Raw genomic sequence first — 22,356 nt, forward strand, 5'->3', positions numbered from 1 at the left:
CGTGGTGACCTCCTGACTTCTGCTGTTTAAGGGCCCACAGATGTCACAAAGAGAAGACAGCCTGTACCTTCGGAGAAGGAAACAATTAATTACTTGTTCTTCACCAAGTTGCATTTGTGTATTTACAACCCAAGTTTTTCTGTTATCTTAAAGGTTCAGGGTAAGTAACGTGTTTGGTAACTCTTCAAGTTAACAAAAAATGTTAGCTTATTTTAGTTTGAATTAAACAAGTAATGTGAATTTTTCTGAAGTCATGGATTTAAAACTCGAATAGTTAATGTAAAGTAAGATGACCTGAGAGACTGGAAGATTACACAGACATTAGTCTAATTTCCTTCTTGAGCAATATATCCTTGAGGGTAAGAACTGTTTCCATATTTTGCTTTAATCCCCAGCATCTAGAACAGTGCCTGGCACATAATAGACACTTAAAAATGCTTGTTGAAATGAATTCAATTACGAACTTTTCAAGTGACCTTTAATTATGAAAACTTTTTCCAGACAGCAACCACATTTTCATATTGCTTTTACTCATTATCTGCTAGTTACTGTGTCTACTGCATCTTTTTTTTTTCTTTAGGTAACAATTTAAATCACTTCCACTTTGAAAACTTGTTTAGGAGTAAAAACTAGGCCAAAGCATATGCTCAGTGGCACTAAATTAAGGTGGAAGGTCTCTAGAGATTTGGGGACACGTACTCAAACACACACACACACACACACACACACACACACATTCACATACATTCACATGCTGTGACTAAAGGTTTTGAAGCTTCTACTCTAATAAAACGATGCCTTAAAAGAAGTAAAACACACAAACACATACACACAAACAAAACAGAACAACTAGAAGACATAAAATGGAGATAATTTGAGGACAATCCTAAAAGACCAAGGCAAACATTAAATAAACACCATGGTTTAGCAGATACTTATAGTCACTAAGCAGTTGGGTTTAACAGTAGCTTAACCATGAGGTTGTGGGAAAAACATGACCCCTCTGGGACTCAGGTAACTCATCCACAAAGTGGTAATAATAATGCCTGAGTGGCAGACTAGTGTAGGAGAGAGAAGGTTGGCTTCACTTTCAGGATTATCAAGGTTCAAGACCCCCTTCTGACACATATTGATTGCTTGATCCTGGTTCAACCTCTCAGTGCCCAAGGTGATTCTTAAGGCTATGAATTACAGGGAAAGTAAGGATCAACACTGGCAGAAAGTTCCTCTTTAGGAACTTCTAATGTAGTCACAGACTCAACCTAATACTATCTATGGCATCTACCTCACAGAATCACCATAAGGCTTAAATGAGATGATGCATAAAAAGCATTTTTCAAACTTCAAATTACTATTTCGATATCATTTATTGATTATTCATACTCTTGTTTTTCAGTCATTTCTGCTGTGTCTGACTCTTTGTGATCCCATTTGTGGTTTTCTTGGCAAAGATACTTGTGATTTCCTTCTCCAGCTCATTTTACATACGAGGAAACTGAGGCAGACAGGATTAAGAGATTCACCCAGGGTCACATAGCCAGTGTCTGAGGCTAGATTTGACTTCAAGTTTTTCTAATTCCAGGCACCACACTCTGTCTACTGTGCCATCTAGCTGTCTTAGTTGATTCCTACTTTAGATTGACTCAAACTAAAATGTTTAGGCAGTCATAACAAAAGTAATAAGCAAGTATAGTCTACATCACATTTCTCATAATGTCTTCTCTGTATATTTCTCTTTTCTTACTCATATCAATAAACAGTAGATTTGACAGATGGTCTGCATGTCCTATTTTTAAGTTAAACAAATTTAACAATCTTCTTCCTTCGTTATCCAACCTTTGCTAATCCTATTTCTGTGACAGATCTCATTCACACCTTCACTGTCATTTATTCAGAGTGACCCTTGACATTTTTAAAACTTACTGTCTTGTATTCCTTCTCCATGTGAAACATGGTGATAATATTTGGAGCATGCCTGTTAACAGAGCTGACATGAAAATTAACAAGAATTTTACAAAATATTTTGAAATGTAAGTGCTACATAAACAGAACCTATTATTGCATATGCTATACTGTGAACTGATGAAGTGATCAGTTTTGCAAAATCATATTGCTCCTTTATTTCACAAGTTGATCCAGAAAATATTTGAGTACCTACTATAAAGACTTGTATGTTTACAAAATTTTTACTTCATGCTTATGAAATGTTTTTCATATGCTATCTTCTATGATATAGTCAATCAAGGCCTTATTATGTGCAGGAGCACTGGATAAAGCTGCATAGTTCAATGGATAGAACGATGAGCTTGGGGACAGGAAGACTTTGGGTTCTCATTTCCTCTGAAACATAAACTTTTTGTGTATATGAACATGTACATTTTCTCTCAAGAAATTATTTTAAGCAATGATCTAATGGAAATGTGTTCATCCTTCGTTGCCAAAGAAGGCCATGCCATCAGAGAAATAATGACATGACTTGCACTTGACTTTGCTTTTTGAGTGAGGGAGGGCTGTGCAGGTCACCAGCTTCACTTCTCTTCCAAAGCCATCTGAATCCAGTGACTAGATATTCATCAGGATAACTAGAGATGACCCAATTGGGGTTAAGTGACTTGCCCAAGGTCACACAGTTAGTGTCAAGTGTGTGAAGTGAAATTTGAACTCAGGTCCTTCTGACTCCTGCACTGGTGCTCTATCCACTGCACCACTTAGCTCTCCTCTAATGGAAATATTCCTTAGAGGAAGCAGTGATTCCCGTCTCCATGAAATCACAGATCCTTGATATACTGTGTATCTCTTATGAATGTTAAGACCATCTTTTCACATAAATAATGGAAGAATCTAAGTTCTTTTGTACTTGTATCTCTAACACCTAGTTCACATAGGAAGTATTTAATAAATATAGATGATTCAGTCTCATTTTGCAAATGAGGAAATTGACTTGGAAATAAAGGTGGTACTACCAGCCTAGGGGTAAATCACTATTAAGTGGTGAAGCTCAGACTCAAAACTGGATACACTGATTAAAAATCTGTGCTTCTCAGTCAAAAACCTAACTTCTCTGATTTTGAGAAATATAAAGTATTTTATGAAAGGAGTAAAAAATGATTCTAAAAAGACTGCACAGGTGACAAAGTACAAAGGACATCCCAATTGGCTTTCTCTCTTTTTCCAGTTTGCCTTGGGGATACCTGAAATATTTTCTACTTCACCTGAAATTTCACCCATCTGAATTATTCCATAATGATAGACAACAAAAATGCCCGCATCATTTTCTGAAGGAACGTGCAAGTGACAAGAGGGAAGGGGAGAATTCTGAGGAGATTTCTTTTAGTCTTCTCATATTACCAGCCGGAAATTGATCAAGTCTGCCACTTTGAAAAACAAAGAAATCCTGGCCCTCAGAGAAGAAGGATATAGGAGAAGTAAAATTAGAGACATGGTCTGATTTTGTGAAATATACACTCTATTTCTGATGAACGGTATGAAATCATGTGAATGTCATTAAAATCAGGGTCCATAATGATTCTGAAGAAAAGCAAAGACCCGCTGAATGCAGAATTAGTATTTCTTACATTTGATTATTTTAGAGTGGTTCCTCAAATCTAGAATACCTTTCATTTTGAATTTTGTTTTCACAAGGAGTATTAAAAATGAGCAGTTCTTTTAACTCTAATAATGTTTTGTGGAAAATACATGGCCTTTAGAACTACAAGACAAGGGCTTTTTCCCCAGTTCCCTGTCATTCTATCTATGTGGTTCTATGCAAATGAATTAGCCTCCATGAGCTTCAGTTGTTGTTTTAGCTTTTTTGAAATGCTCATAACAATATCTATGTCTTACATTTGTAACTTAATCTTCCCTCTCCCATACTTAGAATGCTGTCATATATTAGCATTTATTTCAACTGAATTCAACATCAATATAACTACTAGATGTATGACACAGTGCTCGACTTTGGGGGATAAAGAGATTTTTAAAAGTTGTGTAGTCTTCAAAATGGAAGAGCTCAAAATTTGACCAAGGGAAAGAGGCAAGTAAACAAATAATCATGATTTAGAATATCAATACACTCAGAAGGTTCAAAATGAGTGGCATAAGAATTCAAGGAAGGAGGGACTACTTACAGCAGGGGAAGTGAATGGAAAGAAACATTTATTAAGCACCTACCTTATGTCAGGCATGGTGCTAAGGACTTTACAAATATTGTTTCATTTAATTTGATTCTCACAACCACCTTGGGAAGTATGTGATGCTAGTTTAGCTCAATTTACAATTGAGGAGACTGAGGCATCAGAGGTTAACTGACTTGCCTAAGGTCATGCGGATAATGTCTGAGGCTGGATTTGAACTCAAGTTTTCAGGACTCCAGGGTCAGTACTCTATGCACTGTGGCATACTACTAGCTGCCAAGTAGTATATGTTAATAAGTGGTATGGAATAATGCTAGAAAGGTGTGATGAATCAGACTGCAGCAGACCTTGAATTAGGTTAAAGAGTTTGTAACTTAATCTAAAGGCAATGAGAAGTCACTGAAGATTTCTGAGCTGGGCATAACATAATTAGATCATAGCATTTGGAAAATTTCTTTGGCAACAGTGTAGAGGACATATTAGAAAAAGGAAGAAACTGGAAGCAGGGAGACCAGTTAATATGTTGTTATGAAGAGTTAATGAGCATCTATTCTAGTATGATCATAATGGGCATAGAAAACAAGGGAATGAATAAAAGAAATATAAGAGAAGTAGGAAAGACAGGACTTAGCAAAACACTGTGTGTAGTATGGTAAAGGAAAAGGAAGGCTCCAAAAGGATTGTTTTCAACCTGAATAATTGAGTGAATAGTGGTACTATCAACATAAACTCATATGTCAGGAGGAGGTTCATGGATTAGGTGGGGAAATAAATGCAGTTTTTAACATACTGATTTTGAATTTCAGCGGGACTTCTGGAAATAGATGCAAATCACTAATATCAGATTCATTGGACTGCCAACAGGAAACAAAAAAGGAATGTAGAGAAGAAAAAAGGACCTAGGAAATAGTCTACATAGACTCCATGGTCTAAAAAGAAAAGTAGGAGTGTGTTAACTGACTCTCAGAAAAAACAAAACAAAACTGTAGACTTTGATTTTAATCTACATCATTAATATTATCTCCGTAACTTCCTTAAGTCTATACAATTAGAAAACAATAAATCAAGTCCTGAATTGTAGCATTTGCAGATTTCTTAAATGTAAATGGTCACCCTGAGAATTAAACATGAGCCAGAGAAAGAAATGGCAAATCCCTCCAGTAACTTTGCCAAGACATCCTAAATGGGGTCATGAAGAGTCAGACACAATTGAAAAAAATGATTAAGCAAGTAATCCTGAAGGCCAGATGAAAGGAATGCATTCTACTCATGGAAACAATGCAATGCTGCAAGATGGGAGATGAATGCTATGTGTGAGAAGTGAACCAGAAACCCAGCTGGACTACAACAAAAATCTATGAAATGGGTTTGAATGCAAGTAAATTGTGAAGGCTTTCAAATTCCCTGTAGAGGAGGTTTTATATGATTTTGGAGGTACTGATGGGAAGTGCCATGTGTGTTCAGACCTGTGTTTTAAATATATCATTATGATCAGGTTGTATTTATACCAGGAATATGAAAAGAAACTATTCTTTTTATTAAGACTGTAAACAAAAGTCTATATTTTTCAAGTAAATATACAGTAACAAAGCAATGAACAAAATCCCTTCACTATAGAAATGAAATCTGTATCAAGCATTTATTAAACAATCATTTGTGAACAGTGCTAGGCTTTGAGTATAGGACAAAGTACGAAAACAAAAACAAAGTTCCTGCTCTTAAGAAACTTACATTCTAAAGGAGAGTTGGTAAAAAAGGAGTGGGACATCATTATTAAATATAAATTAAGTCTTTTATAAAATATAATGTTTTTTTCAAAGCAAGGGAAAGGATTTACTGTGAATTATTACCAAAACTCTTATCAAAAATTAATATGCAGAATTTTTTTTTGTAAGAGGGACACTAAAAACTTTTTCAACAGTCAAATATGAAACAAGGAAGTCCATTGTTACCATTATTATTTTACTGAGTACTAGGAGTCTTAGCAAAAAGAAAATGAAATTAAGGCAATATATTTGTGTATATACACATGCACACACATGAATATAGACAAAAAGCATATAAGAATTATAAATATCTGTTAATGATATACTGGCATATTTAGAAAGTCATACAGAATTTAAAAATCATCATAAAAATCATTTTAGCAAATTACCAATATACAAAATAAAAAAAACCAATAGTATTTCTCCATATTTCTTTTAAAGAAGACAGAGGCGTAATGGATACCAAGAAAAATGCCATTTAAATGTTTAATAAATTGCAGCTAAATATCTGAGAAGTATCTTCTCAAGATGTTGGGTGTACAATGTTGAACATTACTAACTCTTGTGTAAGCATGCCTTGGAGGCATATGAACCACATTCCACAGCATTCCTAAGTCTTTAAGTCAAGGCCAGAGTGGTATCTTAGATTCCAAGTGCCTACTTATCATGAAGGGAAAGTATAATTGGCTAAAACTCAGAGGAATTAAGTCTAATTGTTGTCTATGTTGTTGACTTACTTCAGTAACCTTGGGTTAATTACTCAATAGACCTCAGCTTCTTTATTTGTAAAGATAAGATATTGAATTAGATAGCCCTTGTGATTCTTTCCAGCTTTAGCTCTATGATCCTATGGATTTCTGTTTAAACTCACTCTTTAAAAAAACATCTGACTATAATTACTCCATGGAAGAAAAAGAAAATTTAAAAATGGCCATTAACACCATGTGATGCTTCCAGAGTTATAGTGGTAGAATCTTGGAGGCTTAGAAAAGAGGGTAGCAAGTGCTCAGTTATGTAGTTTTAAGACCCAACATATACAGTTAGAATTAGAAATGTAAGATCTTCATTGGATAACCAGTGCTGGACATTGGTGAACATGAAGCTCTTTGATTAGCTTCAGGAGCATTCATCAGAACTAGTTTGTCAGGTTACTCAATCTTAATGGATGTCTTTGACTTCTTGTGCACTATGTCCAGTGAAAGAGAAAGTTGTAAAGGGGGAAGAATTTGGACTTCCCTCTGAGGCCATGAAGCTGGTGAACATAAGTTTGGAATCTATACTTATTTTGGTGCTTCTCTTTTTGATTTAAATGAAGGGAGAGCAGTATCCTGATGCCCTAGTTTCCAGATTTTGCAACTAGATTTGATAAATAAGGAATGACTTTTGGGAGTAGCCTTTAGGATCCAGCTCAGTGGTAGCTGAGAGAAGGACTCAACTGATAACAATGTCAGTTGACATGAGCTTGACAGGAACTACGAAATAGGGTCTCAGTTCTATGTAGGAACAGAGCTAAATTTGAGCCCACACTCCTCAGAGACAAAGGTGGGATAGAAAAGAGTGAGTCCCCAAGGTGCTGTGCAGGGGGGAAGGGTATTTCTTCTTTTGTTCTTGTTTATTTCTTTGAAGCAAATGTTTCTAATTGATTTTCATATTTTTAAATGGAAATGAGATGCTAGTCACTGGTATTTAATAGTGTAAAAGAAAACAGAGTAAGTGGGAGATTTGAGCTGATGCCAGCAGAAAAAAGACAACTACAACCACTCAGAGTATCCTAGAACCATGTAAGGAAGATGTTACAACTTGTCTCTGAGAAAGCTGACCAAAAACTACTTGTTACACTGGTAAACAGTCAAGACCAACTGCTATAGAGTAATTTAAGGAGGTAAAGGAAAAAGTGTCCTTAGCAAAATACCAATTGTACTGTTTATAGAGCAATACATTATAATTCTGTTTTTCCATTCCTTTTGGTCATCAAGTTTTCTCAACTAAAAGAAAACACTTTTAGAGATCTTAAAAATAAGAAAAATAAATTTATATTGTATTTTTACAACTCTCTCAGAACAATAAGATCTTCTAGGGGTGTTGCACAGCACCAGTAGTTGCTTTAGTCATTTTCTCAAACAACTTAATGAACTACGAAGGGGACAAATTTGTAAACACCCATCTCCATCAGCAATTTTTTGAGGAAAGGTTTGTAACAGTAAGCACCTCGACATACGCAGGGGGACCTATTATCACAGGTTCTTAGATCTGCATTTATAAAAGGAAAGGAAACGTTTGAGGGGTCAACAATCACTTTAATCAAGCACATGTAACATTCACTTAGTGCAGGGGAAAAAGTCAGCACCTGGAACTTCAGAGACAATACAGAGAAATCAGTATCAACAGACATGCTTCCAAATGTCTGACAGATCAACAGACAGATCCAATCATCTGACCATAGTTACCAGACAGGGGAGCATCAACATCCGGGTTTTCAAGTTGGAGGGGAGACACCTCAAAACCTAACCTGACCAAACAAGCACTTCCAGTCAGTAAGCCCCAAAGCAAAACTGCACCTCAGAGTCTTTATACATTTTTTTAGAGCCAGAGGGCATCACAAACCTTGAGAACCAGTGCTTCACTAACAAAAAATGTGGACCTTCCTACAAATCTTGTCAAGCCCATTAATGAATGGGGAAGATCTTTAATCACATTAAAATAATTAACAATACAAATATATATATATTGTTTCTACTTAAAGAAACTCTTGTTTCTGTACATACTCCTAATAAAGATTCTGGTTGACAAAGGCAAGATTCAATGACTAGTTAAATGACTAAAACAAAAATTTCATAAGATTTGCTTGCCATTACGAGGTTCTGCAAAAAAAGTTGATGTTCATTAATTTACTTTTGTCAAACTTCTGCTAAATTTTACAGTAACTGGCCTTTGAGCCTCTGAAGTACTGGTGAGTTTTGGGAGCCAATAGTAATAGATACAACATTGCAATATAAAGTTTTTCGAAAAGTCTATTTTTATGAGATAATTTGAGATCATTTCTTTAGAAAAGCATGTTCTAGTGAAGTGATGTCTCTAGCACTAATTAGTCTTGTGATAGCACATTCATTGAAACAATACATTTGATAGCTCTAATATAAGCTATGAGAATAACACCCAAGACAAGAATTTCTGAACCATAACAAAAAACCACAAGTGACAACTGATTTTGATTTTCTTTAATCATTTAACAATTCAAGAAACATTAATTAAGAGCTTAGTAAATGGCAGGCACTCTGCAAAGTTGGAGAAGTGTTATGGTTTAAATAGAAACGAACTAAAGTTCTTGACCTAGAGGAACTTGCTTCTAAAGAAGGAAGATAACCCATAAAAGGAAACTGAAAAGAAGCAGATTAAAGATATATACCCTGGGACTATGATGGAGAAAATAAATCTCTGGACTTTTAGGTAGATCCTAGAGGGTAATAAAGGGGGAAGCAAAGAAGGTTCTAGGATAAACCCGTCAATCAGAAAAAAAAAGTGTTGCAGGGGCTGCAGGGAACTTACAGGGTGAGAAAGTCATTGGAAAATGATAGCAAATCTAGTTTCCAGGGTAAAAAGGCTGCTGTATGAGGTGGAAGAAGAAGTCTAGAAAGTCAGGAGTGAGGCCCAGAGAGGAATGAAGGAGTGAATCAGGAAAAGAAGATGAAACAACCAATGGGGAAAATAATATCTCAGAACAGAGAACAAACCTGAGGAGTTAGGGTAGGGAAAGAGGAAAGAAGGCAATTTAAAAAAAGAAGAGTAAAAAAGAGAGTACATGAAAATATTATGAATTAATTTTTCCTAAGTTTCCATTCTGTGTCTGACCACATTCTTTTCTTTTGGTACTGCATATCCCTCACAATCCCGTCTTTCAATATACCTATATTGCTTGGCAAAATACTTTCTTTGTAGTTTTTAAGAGCTGTTAACTTTAAAATTCCTGCTGTCAGAGTATTCCTGAATTGAGGTTCATCCTTCCTTTGAATGACTTACTCAATAATTTTTATAAGACTATTCTTTCATTGCTCCTTATTTCTAATTACAGACAATCAGTATAGAGGTAGATAGTTGTGTGTGTGTGTGTGTACATGTATGTGTTTATGTGTTTTTATAGCATTTAAAGCAGTGGGTTACTTTTTTTTTTTCTAGTGAGATACATTAATAAAACAATAGTTAAATATTTAAACTCAGAGTAAAAAAGAAAGCTACAATAGAATAAGTTTCCCTAAAATTATTTTCATCTTCAGATTTTCAGTTTCTCACATTCATATATATAATTATCCCCTCTAGGATAAAGGTCATACAACTAGTAGAGATTTTTATTAATGTGTTTAGTGCACATTTTCTCCTGCCTTCCAATTTGAAAACTTGGCACTGTAGTGATCTGATTTTCATTACACAGATGTCCACTTGAATCTGTCAACTTTTATCCACTCCTCAAATGTTTTAACAAATTTGCACAACCTTCTGACCAAACAGTTTAAGCCCTATGTCAAAGAAAATAGTATTAAAATTTAAAAGCTGATTCTCCACAGAGAATTTTAAAAGATAATTTTTCTTAACACTTATGGAAATAATTCCTTCAGAAGCTCAACAAACATGAAGATTTATTACATCTTCTCTTAAATCAGGTATAGAAAATTCCTGTTAAATTCACTAATCCTGCTTCATAAACTTACTAGCAATATGAATCCTGGGCAAGTCCAAATCTCAGTGAGTTTCTTCATCAATAAAATAAGAAAAACCCTAACAGTAGCATTAATATCATGATGTTGCAAGTACAAATTAGATTATAGAAATAACAGAAAGTATAGAAAGCAATTTGTACATCATAAGGTGCTGCATAGATATTACTACAGTTATCATTCCACAATACCTTTCTTGATGCCGCTTTAGATTGTGAAGTGACTCTGAGTTTGAGGTGGTTATGACTATGGAACTAATTGTGCCATGCTGAAAAGTCTTCATATGTAGTCTTAGCAGCAGACTGATGCTGCATTCTGAAGACCAGGCTACCTAAGAATGAAGAAGCTCTTCTTTATTGATTTGACTCACTTGTCATTATTTTTAGCAAACTCTAAAACAAAGGAGCAGCTAGGTGGCACAGTGAATTGAGTGCTGGCCCTGGAGTCAGAAGGGTCTGAGTTCAAATTTGAATTAAAATCAGAATTCAAATTCTTACTAGCTGTATGACCCTAGCCAAGTCACTTAACTCTTTTTATCTCAGTTTCCTTATCTGTCAAATGAGCTGGAGAAGGAAATAACAAACCACTCCAGTATCTTTGCCAAGAAAAGACTACATGGGGTCAGGAACAGTTGAACATGACTTTAAATGACTGACCAACAACAAAAAAGAAAAACACAAAGTAGCCCTCTGACTTGTGCTGACCTCTTTCACTTCTAAAATAACATCAGGAAGAGGAAGAGGATTCTGGGAAGATGGCAGAATAGGTCAGAATATTCTAAGCTCTCCAGATTTTCCCCACAAACAAGATGAAAAACAAAATAAAATAAACAAGATAAAATTCACTTCAGAGTGAATGTAGAAAAGTTAAAAATGACAAGAATTGGAGCAGAACAGTAGTCTTCCTGGGACAGTAGTGGAAGATATGAAGAAAAATCACAGGACTGAGGTTTGGTCTCTGCGAAGAGTAGACACTTCTAGGCTGGTTCTGCTGAAACAACAAATAGGGACCCCTCGGGAGAGATGGGTTAGGGGGTAGCCTTAACCTCAAGCACAGGACTTTTTCTCTCCTGGACAGTGTAAGGAGTCAGGCATTTAACCTGGGAAGATTGAGGGAACCTCTTCAGATGAGGGGTGCCAGATCCAACTGTGCTGCCCACACATGGCCCTGGGTGAGAACGAATCAGCATAGGGTTGGTGTTGTGCATAAATGGATGTTGGGATGTTGCTGGCTGTGGGCACTTACAGGAAGATCATGCTTTTAGTTTCAGTTTCAGTCCAGAGGGGAGAAAGGAAAAAGGACTGGAGGCTAGAGGCACTATCCCCCATACCTCAGTAATAGAGGTGATTAAAAAAAAAATAAGCTGGTACAAATAAAAAAAAAATGATCAGGAAAAGGAGAAGGAATCTAACTATAGAAAGTTACTATAAGAATACAGAAGACTGGAGTTCATCTTCAAAAGAGATAATAAATTTTTAAAAAGTCTCTTCTACCCCAAAGAGCAATGTAAAATGGTCACTAGCCCCAAAAGAATTCATAGATGAACTTTAAAAAATTAAAAATCAAATGAAGACTGAAGAAAAAATTTTAAAAAAGAACAATCCAAGAAAAACAAGAAGATTATGAAAAGAAAGTCAATCAGTTTGAAAAAGAGATCAATAATCTTAAGGAAGAAAACAACTCCTTAAAAATTAGAATGGGGGTGGGGGCAGAGCCAAGGTGGCTGACTAGAAGGACAGACCTATAGAACCTCTCCCTCTCATAAAATACCTGTAAAAAATGACTGTAAACAAATTCTAGAGTAGCAGAAGCCACAAAAAGACAGAGTGAAAGAGATTTCCAGCCCAAGACAGACTGGAAAGCCAACAGGAAAGGTCTATCACCCCAGGCTCAGGTTCTTGGTGAACAGATACTTTCTGCCTTCCTTTTGGATGAGGAACAACAGAGCATGCCATTAGAAAAAGACATTAAAGTCAAGGCTTCTGCATCCAAAACCTCCAAATACATTTTCAATGGTCTCAGGCTATGGAAGAACTCGAAAAGGATTTTGAAAATCCAGTAAGGGAGGTGGAAGAAAAATTGGGAAGGGAAATTAGAGCAATGCAACAAAATCATGAAAAGCAAATCAACAGCTTGCTAAAGGAGACCCAAAAGAATGCTAAAGAAAATAACATCTTTAAAAGTAGACTAAGACAAATGTCAAAAGAAGTCCAAAAACACAATGAGCAGAAGAGTGCCTTAAAAAGCAGAATTAGCCAAATGGAAAAGGAGGTTCAAAAACTCACTGAAGAAAATAGTTCTTTAAAAATTAGAATGGAGCAGATGGAAGTTAATGATTTTATAAGAAACCAAGAAATTACAAAACAAATCCAAAAGACTGAAAAAAACAGAGACAATGTGAAATATTTCATTGGAAAAACAACTGACCTGGAAAATAGATCTAGGAGAGACAATTTAAAAATTATGGGACTACCTGAAAGCCATGACCAAAGAAAGAGCCTAGACATCATCTTTCATAAAATTATCAAGGAAAAGTGCCCTGATATTCCAGAATTTCTAGAATCAGACTGTGCGGATCATCTCCTGAAAGAGATATAAAAAGAAAAACTCCTAGAAGTATTGCAGCCAAATTTCAGAGTTCTCAGGTCAAGGAAAAAATATTGCAAGCAGCTAGAAAGAAACGATTTGAGTATTGTGTAGATACAATAAGGATAATACAAAATCTACCAGCAACATTACGGGATCAGAGGGCTTGGAATATGATATCCCAGAAGTCAAAGGAACTAGGATTAAAACCAAGAATTGCCTACCTAGCAAAATTGAGTATAATACTTCAGGGGAAAAAAAACATGGTCATTCAATGAAATAGAGAACTTTCAAGTATTCATGATGAAAAGACCAGAGCTGAGTAGAAAATCTGACTTTCAAACATTAGAATCAAGAGAAGCATGAAAAGGTAAGCAGGAAAGAGAAATCATAAGAGCCTTACTAAAGTTGAACAGTTTACATTCCTTCATGGAAAGATAATATTTGTACCTCTTGAAACTTTTCTTGGCATTTAGGTAATTGGAGGGATTATACACACACACACACACACACACACACACTCACATATACAAACACATACGTGTGTGTGTGTAGACAGAGAGCACAGGTTGAGTTGATTCGAAAAAGATGCTATCTAAAAAAAATAAAATTAAGGGGTAAGAGAGAAATATATTGGGAAGAAAAGGGAGAAGTGGAATGGGGCAAATTATCTCTCATAAAAGGGGCAAGGAAAAGCTTTTTCATTGAAGGGGAAAAGGGGGAAGGTGAGAGGGAAAAAGTGAAGCTTACTCTCATCACATTTGGCTTAAGGAGGGAATAACACTTGCATTCAATTTGGTATGAAAATTTATCTTATACTACAGGAAAGTAGGGGAGAAGTGGAAAAGTGGCCTGGGGGGTGATAGAAGGGAGGTCAGATGGGAGGAGGGATTAATTAGAAGTGAACACTTTTGGGGAGGGACAAGGAAAAAAGAGAGAATAGAATAAATGGAGTACAGAATAGGATGGAGGAAAATATAGTTAGTCTTTCATAACATGACTATTATGGAAGTCTTTTGCATAACTACACATACACAGCCTACATTGAATTGCTTGCCTTCACAGTGGGAATATGTAGGGAAGAAGGAAGGGAGAGAAGTTGGAACTCAAAGATTTGGGAACAAATGTTGAGAATTGTTTTCACATGCAACTGGGAAATAATAAATACAGGTAATGGAGTATAGAAATCTATCTTGTCCTATAAGTAAAGAGAGAAGCTGGGGATAAGGGAAGGCAGGGGTGTGATGGAAGAGAGGGCAGATTGAGGGAAAGTATAATCAGAATGCACAGTATTTTGGGGTGGAGAGAGAGGAGAGATGGGGAGAAAATTTGGAATTCATCATCTTGAGGAAATGAATGTTGAAAACTAAAAATAAGTAAGTAAATTTAAAAAAAAAGCAGAAAAACATTAGAATTGGGCATGGGGAAGCTAGTGAAGTCATGAGAGACCAAAATACAATGAAACAAAATATAAAGAATGAAACAATAGAAGAGAATGTGAAACATAACACAGGAAAAACAACTGACCTGGTGAACAGATTAGATCAAGAAGAGAAAACAAAAATAACAGTACTACTTGAAAGCTGTAATTGAAAAATAAAAGAATCTTGACACAATAATACAAGAAATTATTAATGGAATTTTTTGGAATCATTAGAACAAGAGGGGAGAATAGAAATAGAAAAAAAAAACAAACAAAACCTCAATCACCACCTAAAAGAGAACCTCAGAGGAAAACACAGAGGAATATCATAGTCAAATTCTGAAATCAACAGCTCAAAGAGAAAATAAGAGCAACAAGATAAAAAACAATTTAAAATGGAGATACTACAATAAGAATTACATAAAACCTACCAACAGCTATACTGAAAGTGTGCAGGTTTTGGAACACCATATACTCAACAGCACAAGAAGTGGGGTTCAGCTCCAAAATATGGTTACTAGCAAAGTTAAGCATAATGCTGAATAAAAATAAAAGAGATCAATGAATTTCAAGACTTTTTTTATTTTGTAAACAAACAAACAAAAATCCTGTTTGATTTGACATATAAGATGCAAGACAAATAAAATATACTTATTAAAGATTAAGGGACTTAGGGCACAGATTGTTTACATTTTATGTAAGGAAATGTAAAACATATTTCTAAGATTGTAGTTAGCAATAGAGTAGTTTGAAAGAAAGATTGGGGTAGGCCTTAGTATAATACAATTCTAAAAAGTAAAATCATGTAGGAAAAAGGTGAATAGTGCAATTATCTTATACAAATGAGGTTCTAGGGAAAGAACTGATACAGAGGAATTATGGGGGGAGGAAAGGTGGTAGGTCTGGAACCCTACTCTCATCAGGAATATTTAAAGAGGTAACAATATATACATATCTGCAAGGGTATGCAAATCTTCTAAATTCATGAAGAAATAAAAGACTAAGGGGATAGGACCAGGGAGAGAATAAGGGAGGAACTTGTAAAGGAGAAGGTAGGGGAGCAAGATAAGGGCAAGTATAGAAGGGTGTATAGATTAACAGGAATGGGAGGATAAGGGAGGAATTCTTGGAGGGAAAGGTAGAATATGTAATAGGAGGGCAAGGTAGTGGATAGAAGCAAAGCAGAGGAGTCAGGAGGAAACAGAAATAAGAGAAGCATGCAAACATAAAATAAAGATCAGGAGTAGAATTTATTAGGAAAAAACAGCAGGGGTAGTGATCATGATCTCAGACAAAGTTAAAGTTAACATAAATTCAATCAAAAGAGAAAATAGAAAAAATATACCATTTGCAAGATATGATAATCTACACTGTTTAAACTATTTAAAATAAATAGACAATATAAGGCTGGAATATTACTGCGGTATAGGAAATGATAAGCTGGTGCACTTAGAAATATATAGAAAGACTCAGACATATGAAGGAAGAGATTATCCACCTTCAGAGAGACAGAGGACAAAAAAGTAGAGTGCAGTCTTACTAGCTGTATATGAATGCATGTCTATATATGAGTATGATTATAGATATCTAAGTATATGTGTGTGTATAAGTATATGCATATATGTGTATGTGCACTTTTATATCGTTGCTTCTATACTTGTATGTGTATGTACATATTTATGTATTGTATATGTGTATGTATATGTGTGTGCATATATATATGTATGATATATATGAATATGTATGTGTGTTTATATCCATGCTTAATTTTAGCCTTCTTGGGAAAGGGAGAGAGGAAGAGGGGGAAAGAAGAAAGCAAAAAGTGCACAATAGAGAACTAAAGAAAACTTATAAAGAAGAAAAGAATTAATTATGTAGGCTTTTTGAAATAGAAATGTATTGTTGTGAATAGTTGAATCATCTTCCACATTCTGCAGTGCACATGACAATTATTTTCTCTTTTCTTATTTTGTATTTACGTTTATAATGTTTCTTTTGTCTTGTGTATTTAAGTTTTAGTCTTTATGTTTAAAATTAATAGATAAAAATAAAATAATAGCAGCCCAGGGGTGGCAAAGGAATCGGAATGTACTGGGACTCACAAGGTTTTTAGAATGTCTGTAAACTATCATTAATTCACTAAAAATGAGATCCTTAAACCATGACATCACAATTGAGGCAATAGACTTTATAAGCTCTGACATTACATCACAAATTAATCTAGAAGAACAAAAAAACTATTGTAGGTAAATCAAATGATTGTTCACAACTTTTCCCTGGAGAAGCAAATAAAAGAACTGGTAGAGTTAATTTTTGTCATGCATCTAAAGCAACAGGAGATATAATTTCATAGAACATTTGAGTATGTTATATGATGATGTTCTTGCTAAGTAAGCATTTATCTACAAAAGGATCACCATGAAAATAACCGCAATTTGTGCTTTGAACATGATTCAGATAATAAATCAAATCATTCTACATACACTCCTAAGATCTAGGAAATTAAAGCAACCTATGTTTAATGCAATATTATGAGAGTGCATGTGGGAATAAGCATATGTGGGAAAATAACATTTAGAATATCAAAGAAAACAAGGGAAATTAGTAGAGATGAAGAAGGAATTGAACTTTCAAAACTCAAACTATCATTAAACAATAGTTATCAAAATCATCAGGTGATGGATTAAAAAAAGAGAGATAGACTGATGGAACAAACCAGATGAGGAAGGATCAGAAACAAGAGAACTCAATACCCAGTGTTTAATATATTAGAAAAGATAAATTATGTATGGGGAAAAAACTCTTTATGTGATTAAAAAAAAGTGCTGAGAAAATTGGAAAGCAATTTGGCAAAATTAGGCTTAAACCAATGCCTTATATCATATTGCATAATACAGTCTAAATGGTACTTAATCTTAATATTAATGATCATATTACCAAAAAAATAGAAGAGAAACAAATCATATAACTCTCACAATTATGAGCAGAAGATGCATTCTTAACCAAGTAAGACATAGAGACAATTACAAAAGCTAAAATAGATAACTTTGATTATTGAAACTGAAAAGCTTCTGCAAAAAAAAAAAAACAAAAAAAAAAAACAAAGCATAATGTACCTAGGATAAGAAGTGAAATGGTCAAATGGACTCCTGTGAAGAGTTATGAGATAATATCCCAATTTATTCCCTCTTGGAAGTGGGATATCTACAGGAATTGTACATTGTACATATATTTCAGATTTCTTTCATGTATTGAAATGTGCTGTTTATTTTTCTTCTTAAAAAATGCTATTTATTATATGGGATGATTCCCTGGGAGGATGGGTGAGATATTTTATATAACTCTGATGATATAAGTAGCATAAGTAAGAAAGAATAAGAAAAGGCTAAAGATTTGTAGACTATGCATAAGTTCTCTGCTTATCTTTGAGAAAAATAGTTGGTGCTATACATGGCAAGCAGGAAATAACATTATATAAGTGAAATTTATAATAATATAATTTATATTTATACTTACTTATCTATTTATATTTATTATAATATAATTATAAGCAAAGACAAATATGTTAATGATATGGAGATCACTCTAATCAATTATATGAAGTCAGGTGTGTTATTTGCAAGGACAAAGATCAAAATTAACAGAAAGAAGAGAGAGTAAAAATAAGGGGAAAAAAGACATGACACCCAAATTATACAACTTAATTGTAAACTTTTCAAACATATACATGGCTTTTAAAAGGTACTGCACTGGATGGGTATTATGGATTTGAAGTAAGAAGATCTGGGATCAAACTCCCTTAGTTTTCACTTATTTCCTATGTGATTTTGGCCAAATCAATTAAGTTTGTTGAACTGTTTTTCATTTTAAAATAAGACATTTGGACTACATGACCTAAAATATTCATGTTAAGTTCTAAATCTATGATTCTATCAACCATGAAAATGGCTGCTTAGCTGTGTACATAAGCACAATTGGTATGTACATACTTACCAAGAAAAATAATTTCTTGGTTGCCAGTCAAGGTATGACATTACTAGGCCATTTTGTCTCTCTCTCAACTATTCCTTCAAGAAATCTTCACAAGGCAACCACAATTAGGAGGGAAGCAGAAAGCTGGGTAAGAATTTTGACAATTAGTGTCTCTGATAAATGCCTCATTTCTAAAATATATAGAGAACTGGGTCAAATTTATTAAGAATAAAAGGCAGTCCCCAGTTTATAGATAGTTAAACAATATGAACAGGCAGATTTCAGAGGAAGAAATTAAAGATATCTAAAGCCATATGAAAATGCTCTACATCACTATTGATTGGAGAAATGCAAATCAAAATGACTCAGATGTGTCACATCATGCCTGTCAGATTGGCTAACATGACAGAATAGGAAAATTATAAATGCTGGAGAAGATGTGGGAAAATCGAAAAACTAATGCATTGTTGTACACTGATCTAATCATTTTGGAAAACAATTTGGAACTTTGCCAAAGGGCTTTAAAAATGTGTATACCTTTGGTTAAGTAATGCCACTTCTAGAGTTTATCAAAAAGAGATCATACAAATAGGGAAAGGGCCCACATGTAAATATATACAAATATACATACATACATACATCTATCTATCTATCTATCTATCTATCTATCTATCTATCTATCTATCTATCTATCTGTCTGTCTGTCTGTCTGTCTGTCTGTCTGTCTGTCTGTCTGTCTGTCTGTCTGTCTATCTATCTATATGTATAGCAGCTCTTTTTGTGGTGGCAAAGGATTGTAAACTGAGGGGACGCCCATCAGTTTGGAAATGGTTGACACAAGTTGTGGTATATGAACGTAATAGAATATTATTGTGCTATAAGAAATGATGAGCAAGCTGACTTTAGAAAAACCTGGAAAGACTTGAATGGACTGATGATGAGAGAGGGAAGCAGAATCACGACAACACTGTCCACAGTTACAGTCACATTGTGTGATGACTAATTAATAGACTTGGCTCTTCTCAGCAATACAAGGTTCTAAAACATCTCCAAAAGTCTCATGACAGAAAATACTATGCACATCCATAGAACAAATTTCAGAGTCTGAATGCAGATTAAAGTATACTGCTTGTTCTCTCTTTATTGCTTTCTTTTGTTTCTTATTTCTTGTAGTTCATTCCATTGGTTATCATTCTTGTTTACAACATGTCTAATGTGAAAATATCTTTTAACATAAACATATATGTAGAGCCTGTATTAGATTGCATGCCATCTTGGGGAGTTGGGTGGGATGGGAGAGAGAGAAAAATTAAAACTCAATAAATAAATTGAAAAGGATAAAAGAAATCTTCAGCAGCTTGAAATATAATTTCCATGTGCTTTCCATTTCCCACTGAGTAAATGACAGACTATGGATGTTCATGGTGATGGCAGAGTGGAGTTGCAAAAGATTAAATGCAAGAGAATTTCTCATTTCTTTTTAAAGAGATCTCCATGGCTTTACTTAGCTAGGGTAAAAGTCTTCAAAAGATAAAGCTGTTGCAAAACAATTTTACTAGTTGCTACTGCTGTACTTCTCTCAGCATACAATGACATGTGAAAATGTTTTGTATTTCTAATTTTAATGGCAACATGTCCCCAGAATCAAAAAGGAAGCCATCTCAGAAGGCACCAAGTTGGGTATGTATTTCTGAATATTTTTTGTGGTTGTTGTTTTTATAGTCGAAAGATCCGACAACAGCTTTTTCTTCAGATGTTTTGAATCAATAGAATTGTCGACCACAGAAGTTCTTTTCCAAAAATAATTTGTGTACGAGGATTTTGGTAATCTTGTAGGATACTTTCATTGTATCAAAAATAGCAATCAGTCATTGCCATGAATTTGATTTTAGGTATGTGTGTCAGTATTTGTTGGCAATAAAATAACCATCCTTTATTGCAATTAAAAATAAACTAATTATTTTTCCTTGTACATTATTTAGAATAAAAACAGAATGTTTACATTTTTGCCAGATTTATTTTTTTATTAATGATTATCTTTTTATTTTTCAACATTCTCTTCCATTAGATTTTGAGTTTTAATTTTTCTCCCCCTCTCTCTTCCTCCCTCCCTAAGATAACATGCAATCTGATACAGGCTCTATTTATGCATTCATATTATACATATTTTCACAGTACTCTTGATGAAAAGTAGAATTAGAACTAACAGGAGGAACCACAAGAAAGAAGGAAAAAACAACAAAAGAAGAGAGAGCACATAGTAGGCTTCCATTTGCATTCAGACTCCAAAGTTCTTTTTCGGGATGTGGATGGCATTTTTCATTGTGAGTCTTTTGGAGTTGTCTTACATCCTTGCATTGCTGAGAAGAGTTAAGTCTAACAAAGTAAGTCATGATACAATATGGCTGTTACTGTGTACGTTGTTCTCCCGATTCTGCACACTTCACTCAGCATCAGTTTGCAGTATTTAATTCTATGATATTATCACCCTACATTGAATATTGAGCTAGAGTATATTACAGTGCTCTGTATTCACCATGTGTTAAATAAATGTTGTACTAAATAAGTGCTTGATGAATGAAATATTTTATAAAGACTTAGAGTCTATGACAGGGAACCTTTGGCATTTTTTTTTTTTTTTGGTAATTCAACATCATTGGAAATTTTTTTACAAAAGTGGCAGAATTTCACTCTCAGTTTTTATTCTACTAATACATAATAGTTTATATTTAAAAAGTACCTTATAAGGAGCTATACATATTTTATCTCACTTGATCATCACAGAAATCTGTGAAGTATATATTGCAACTATCATTATGTTTATTTTCTTTTTGATGAAGATATGGGCTCAAAAGGGCTAAATGATGTTGGTTCATAGCTATATAATTAGAAGAACTGAGATTTTTAAAATTCCAAATCCAGTAGTCACTGTATTACATAGCCTCCTACATATATGTCCTAAAGCTTCTCATTTCAATCAAATTATAATATGCATTTTATTTATCAGACAACCAAGCTAATAACATTAGTTATTAGTGCAATTAGTGCAAATAATGAAAACCTTAATGGGGTCAAATGCTGAATTTGTACTATTTTAAGTTATTTGAAATTATAATAATATGTCACATGTATTATATTTGTATATAACTATGCAAAACACGTTCTTTGATTCCAGCTTAATGTAAATGTGAAGTGTGGATTCAATAATGACACCCCATTTCAGAGTAGTCATGATTTTCACTGTACATCAGGAAAAGTGAAAAGGATATAGGTAAATTAAAAAATGTATTCAGAATAATCCTTTTCCTTCTCTGACTATAGAATTTTTCTATCTGCTTCTATCTAAAGTACAATCTCTTATTCTCAAATAAAGCAAGGTTTGGCTCCATAAGATTATATTTAACTTTATATTTCAGTAAAAGAGCAAAGATGAAATTTTAATCTCCTACAAGTGAGAATGAAAGTAAATCCTTTGTAGGTATAGCAATAATGAGTTCTTTATGTATCAAATATTAATACATCATGGAGAAACAAAAACACTTTTGGCAAGATATGGTGATATCATGATGTAGTGACATTTTATGTAGGTGACTTTTAATTAAGGTGTCAAAGATGAAGCTAGTTCAGTTTTCACAATAACCTTAGGAAAAAAATAATCAATTGGCACATACTAATGGAACAATTATTATTACTCTCAGGAGTTTGAAAACACACAGAGGGATGAAAGCGTAACACATTACAAGCATATGCTGAAGAAGGGCAGGGGA

Source organism: Notamacropus eugenii, chromosome 2 (assembly GCF_028372415.1).
Source record: "Notamacropus eugenii isolate mMacEug1 chromosome 2, mMacEug1.pri_v2, whole genome shotgun sequence".
Taxonomy (NCBI): Eukaryota; Metazoa; Chordata; class Mammalia; order Diprotodontia; family Macropodidae; genus Notamacropus; species Notamacropus eugenii.